A 6,562-nucleotide genomic window follows, 5' to 3' on the forward strand; every position below is an offset into this window, starting at 1 on the left:
ATTATTATTTTATTAGGAATTAGAGTTAAAACATGTTTAGTTTATTAATATTTTATTCTTTAGTTATTTAGGACCTTTAGAATTCAGCCCCTATATAAAGGAGGCTTCATTCAATTTTGTAAATCAGATTTCTTTGATCAATAATACAACAAGAGTTTGTTTTTGCAAGTGCTGATTGCCTTGTGCCTTCGAAGCTTCTTCTCCTGGAGTTCTTTCAAGTTCTTGTGAGGGAGATTAATCTTCACACTCCAATTTGCCTTTTCATCGCGACTAGGAGGGTTGGTTAGAGCCATATTATCGTATTTGCCTTTTCATTGCGACTAGGAGGGCTCGATAGGACATTATCCATCGATTTTCCACATCCATCCACGCCATCAATCATCTTTACCGTTCACTTTCATAAGGGAGATCTTTGATTTCTTGGTTATTTTCTCTATTCTTAATTCCTTTATCTTTGTTTATCTTATTTTTAATCTTTTCTTTCTTGTTTCTAGCACTAAAAGAAACCCTAAAGAACCCTAGCTATTGCCGCCACCTTCCTCATTCATTCCTTATTGTTCTTCATCGAGTCTAGAGCTTTTCTAGGTTTGATTCTTCAACAAGAGCAACGTTCATCAATCCGCCACCGCTTCCCTATCAATTGGTATCAGATTTGGGCCGATTCTTGGAGAGAAACAAGCAATCTTGCTTGTTCTTGCACACAAAACCGTCAAGGTACCCAACGGAGCTAGTTCACAAACGATTCAGCGTTTCAGGTTCTTTTTATTTAATTTTAATTTAGATTTAAATCCTTCTTGTTAGTTTGTTATTTTTTCAAAAAAAAAAAAGGCAAAAAAGGCAAAATTTCAAAAAATTGTAAACGAATGTATTTAGGGCTGATTTTATCTATATATTATATTCATTCTAAGAGTAATCCCCAGTCCAAATTTCACCCCAATCGGAGTTCATTGGAGACTTCAAATACATAATTCAAGTTTCATCGGCAGATTCGGTTTAGAATCTTGTCGAATTTCTTGAAAATTTTACAGGAGGAATTTCGTGGTGAAAATTTCCAGATTGAAACTTCATATATTGGAGATCATTCACACAAAATATCAGAATTTTTGGAGATCAAGAACAACTTCGAAAAAAAGTGATCAAGAAAAACAGATTGTTTGAGGACTCACCGTTCAATAGAGTCTACTGGATACTACTGAAGGTATTTGGTTCTGAAATTTACAGGTGGTTCTTGACGCATCGAAAGACATTCAAGAAAATTTTCAGAATTTTTGAACACCGGTAACCCCCTCAAAAACGTTGCTCAAGTTGATCCAGCGTTTTCTAGGTTTTCTGGTTTGGTCCCTTTTTCTTTGACTCTTAGTGCTTTAGGTTCTTTTGTTTTTCCTTGTTATTGTTCTTTTGCATTATCTAACACATTATCTTCTTTGTGTTAGTAGGACTAAAGAGTTTGCATACTTCTTCCTTCTTTGCATTCTCGTTCTCTTGGAGTCTAACCTTTGTTTGGCCTCTTAGAGGTTTTAGGTTTTTCTTATCGCCTTTACTAGTAATCAAACTCCGATACGAACTGTGAAAGACTACTTGGTAAAGTGAGTTTTAAAGAGTACAAGATCGGCTTACTTGCCTCTCATTGTGTTACTTTCTTGGAGTGACTTGTGAGGTTTCTTGCTTTGTTGAATTTATTTTATTTTATTCTACTTTAAAATCTTCTTTTGAGTGTTATAATTGCAGGATGGGCGACAATAACAATGAGACACTTACGGCTATCTTAGCCGCACTTGAACGACTCACAACTCAATTTGATCAACTTAACAATGCCTTGAGAGAACGGCAAGAACTACAACTGGATCAACCAAACCAGAATCCAAGGCCAAACAATGCTGAACTTTTGGCCCCCAGGCGAGCACAACCACGTTTTCAAACACCCGAACTCTTTGCAAAACCAAAGTTCACGATCCCGTCTTTTAAAGGAGACTACGACCCAGACAAGTACATCGATTGGGAAGGAAAAGTTGATCTCTTGTTCGCATACCATGACTGCCACCAAGCTGAACAAGTTCCCCTCATCACCTTGGAATTCGAAGGATATGCTCACACTTGGTGGATGCAAACAAGAAAAAAGATCGACAACTACCAAATTCAACCAATAACGTCTTGGACTGAACTCAAACATGCCATGAGGAACCGATTTCTACCGACACATTATACACGAGAAGTTAAACAACGACTACACCGACTTCGACAAGGTAGAAGTTCAGTTGAAGATTACTACAAGGAGATGCAGTCCTTACTCAATAGGGCTAACATAACTGAAGAAGAAGAAGACACCATGTCAAGATTCGTCGTTGGCTTAAACTCAAACATCACTGATCTTCTTGATCTCCATGGGTACGAAAACCTCGAAGATACACTAAAGAAAGCAATGACAATCGAAGCACAAATACAAAGGAGATTCCGATTCAGAGAACATTACCAAGGTACTTCATTCTCTTACCAAGGTAATACTTCAAATCCTTCCTCATCTTCTACTCCATCTTCTCAAAAAAAGTTGAGAGATGACAAACTCGACAAAGAAAAACAACGACCAGCGAAGAATGAGACACTTCCAGCCCCTAAAGACGACACCCGAGCAAGAGACATCAAGTGTTTTAAATGCTTAGGAAGAGGCCATATCAGCCGTAATTGTCCAAACACGAGGACCTTAACCATACTAGGTGATGGATCTTACAATTCTGACTCTGATGACGACCTCGCCGACATTCCAGCACATGCCGAAGCCAAAGAAGACAGTGATGACTATGGAAGCGATGAGTACAATGGCACAATCTTGGTGATCCGTCATACATTGAACATCCAAGCATCCGACGAGTCTGACATACAATGTTCCAACATCTTCCACACACGCTGCCTAATCAAGGAACAACCATTCTCCATCATCATTGATAATGGTAGTTGTGTCAACGTCATTAGCTCCAATGTTGTTGAATCACTCAAACTTCCTTGCCAACGACATCCGAAACCTTATTGCTTACAATGGCTTAATGAGAGTACCGAGATGAAGGTGGTTAAACAATGCCTCGTTAATATCAAGATGGGAAAGTATTGTGACGACGTATGGTGTGATGTAATTCCGATGCAAGCATCCCACATTCTCTTAGGACGACCTTGGCAATACGATAATGATGTCACATATTATGGTCGAAAGAACATTTACACAATTCCAATAAAAGGTAAACCGTTTCGACTTAACCCCTACCCCCCAAAGAGATTCTCATAGATCAACAACGAATTCTCAAGGAAACAGGGAATTTGAAACAAAAGGCAAAAGAGGTCACGACAGATAAAAGCCAAACAAATGACCCACGGGTGGTGAGTGAACCTCAATGTGAAAATAAAAGAGTGTCTCAAAACATTTATGCGAGTGCAAAAGACATGAGAGATACCCTTTTTCAAAATAGGCCGTGCATTCTAGTCCGTTTCAAGGACTCCATTTTATCAACTATCACTAACATCACAGATTTGCCTAGTGTGTTTTCTTCTCTATTACATGAGTTTCAAGATGTCTTAAGAAACCCACCGGATGGTTTACCACCTACAAGAGGAATCGAACATCAAATCGAATTCATCCCTGGATCAACCATACCAAACCGCCCAGCTTACCGATGCAATCCTGAGGAAACGAAGGAATTGGAACGACAAATAGATTCATTATTACAAAAAGGACACATCCGTGAGAGTCTTAGTCCTTGTGCAGTTCCCGTCATTCTAGTTCCAAAGAAAGATGGCACATTCCGAATGTGTGTAGATTGTCGACCTATCAATCGGATAACAATCAAGTATAGGCATCCTATTCCACGCCTAGATGATATGTTGGATGAACTACATGGTGCAGGTATCTTCACCAAAATTGACTTGAAGAGTGGTTACCATCAAATTCGAATGAAAGAAGGTGATGAATGGAAAACAACATTCAAGACAAAAGTTCGGCTTGTATGAATGGCTTGTTATGCCCTTTGGACTCACAAACGCTCCAAGCACCTTCATGAGATTAATGAATCACGTTCTTAAGGAGTTTTATAGGTAAATTTGTTGTCGTTTACTTTGATGACATTCTTATATACTCATCTTCTTTTGATTCTCATGTCATTCACGTTCGAATGGTTCTCGAAGTTCTTCGACGAGAACATTTTATATGCTAATATGGATAAGTGTGTGTTTTGCAGTGATAAGCTTATGTTTTTAGGCTTTATAGTTAGTGTACAGGGTATTCATGTAGATAAAGAGAAGGTCAAGGCAATTCAAGAATGGCCCACGCCTACTTTTATCACCGAGGTAAGATCTTTTCATGGTTTGGCAAGTTTCTAACGTCGCTTTGTCAAAGATTTCTCAACCATTGCTGCACCATTAACCGAGATCATCAAAAAGTCAGTTGAATTCAAATGGGGACCACTACAACAAAAAGCTTTTGAATTTCTTAAAGATAAGTTATGTTCTGCCCTTATTCTTCGTCTTCCCAATTTTTCTAACACCTTTGAGCTAGAATGTGATGCTTCATGCATAGGCATTGGTGCCGTCCTCATACAAGAAAGAAAACCTATCGCTTACTTTAGTGAGAAGTTAAAAGGTGCACAATTGAACTACTCTACCTACGACAAGGAACTTCTTGCACTCGTCCGAGCACTCGAAGTGTGGCAACACTATCTTCTCCCTAAAGAGTTTGTCATTCACACGGACTATGAATCACTCAAATGGTTAAATGGACAAGGTAAGTTAAACAAACGACATGCTCGATGGGTTGAGTTCATTGAATCTTTTCCTTACATCATCAAATACAAACAAGGGAAAGATAACATCGTAGCTGATGCATTATCCCGACGATACACACTTATCACTCGAATGCATGCTACTATTCTGGGTTTTGCACATATCAAAGAACTTTATCCTAACGATCCAGATTTTTCTGAGATTTATAAACAATGTGTAAAAGGTGCTTTTAACAAGTTTTATCTTGTAGATGACTTTCTTTTTCGCATGAACAGGTTGTGTATACCACAAAGCTCTTTGCAAGAATTCTTGGTTCACGAGTCACATGCCGGAGGACTTATGAGACACTTCGGTATTCACAAAACACTTGATATGGTCATGGAACACTTCTTTTGGCCGCACATGCGTAAAACAGTGGAAAAAATTTGTGCATCATGCATCACGTGCAAACAAGCAAAGTCAAAGATAAATCCTAATGGTTTGTACACGCCTTTACCAATTTCTTCTTCTCCTTGGATCGATTTATCGATGGATTTTATACTTGGCTTACCCCGCACTAAGAAAGGACGAGATAGTATTTTTGTGGTTGTGGACAGATTCTCAAAGATGGCACACTTCATTCCTTGCCATAAAACGGATGATGCCACACATATTGCTAATTTATTCTTTCGAGAAATAGTCCGCCTTCATGGCATTCCTCGCACCATTGTGTCCGATCGTGACACTAAGTTCATAAGCCACTTTTGGAAGGTATTATGGGGTAAGATTGGCACAAAACTTCTCTATTCCACTTCTTGTCATCCTCAAACCGATGGACAAACCGAAGTAATAAATCGGATTCTAGGATCTTTGCTAAGAACTGTGGTAGGTAAGAATACCCGTAATTGGGAAGAATGTTTACCTTTTGTTGAGTTTGCTTATAATCGATCCATTCACTCCACAACAGGTTATTCTCCATTGGAAATAGTTTATGGTTTTAACCCACGAACTACTTTGGATCTTATTCCCTTACCTTTAGATCAGGTTGCCAGTTTAGATGGTGAAAAGAAGGCTGCCCTTGTCAAAGACATTCACGCCAAAGCCAAACTCAAGATGGAGAAAACCTACGAGGCAATCGCAAACCGAGTTAACAAGGGCCGACGACATGTCACCTTTGAACCAGGAGATTGGATATGGGTTCACATGAGAAAAGAAAGGTTCCCGACACAAAGGAAATCCAAGCTAGACCCACGAGGCGATAGCCCATTCCAAGTTCTTGAATGAATCAATGACAACGCCTACCGCATTGATCTTCCTGGTGAGTATAACGTGAGTGCATCCTTTAATGTTTCTGACTTATCTCCTTTTGATATTTCAGATTCGAGGACGAATCCTTTTAAGGAAGGGGGAGATGATACATGCACCACATGCCCTAAAGCTAAGGATGATGAATTTACTATACCACTTGGCCCTATCACATGAGGCCGGACCAAACTTCTTAAAGACAAGCTTCAAATCGCAGTTCAAGCATTCATCCGGAAGGGTCTAATAGCAGCAGATTTGCAACAACTTTTTAAGGGTATCCAGTTGTTATCCGGTCGACATGTCTTCTGGAGATACAACCGTCTGTCTCTTATCTTTCCAATTGTTCTTGAATCGCATCAATCAGATATCGGGAACTCAAGATATGGTCATTTTACTGAAGATGGTGCATGCAGGAAATCCTATACGGGATTAATACATTATTTTGTAAATATTACGAATTTTCAATATTTATATTGATTATTTGTAATATAATTTAATATAGGATGATTAATTATCT

The sequence above is a fragment of the Hibiscus syriacus genome, unplaced genomic scaffold, assembly GCF_006381635.1.
Source record: "Hibiscus syriacus cultivar Baekdansim isolate YM2019G1 unplaced genomic scaffold, ASM638163v2 tig00111275_pilon, whole genome shotgun sequence".
Taxonomy (NCBI): Eukaryota; Viridiplantae; Streptophyta; class Magnoliopsida; order Malvales; family Malvaceae; genus Hibiscus; species Hibiscus syriacus.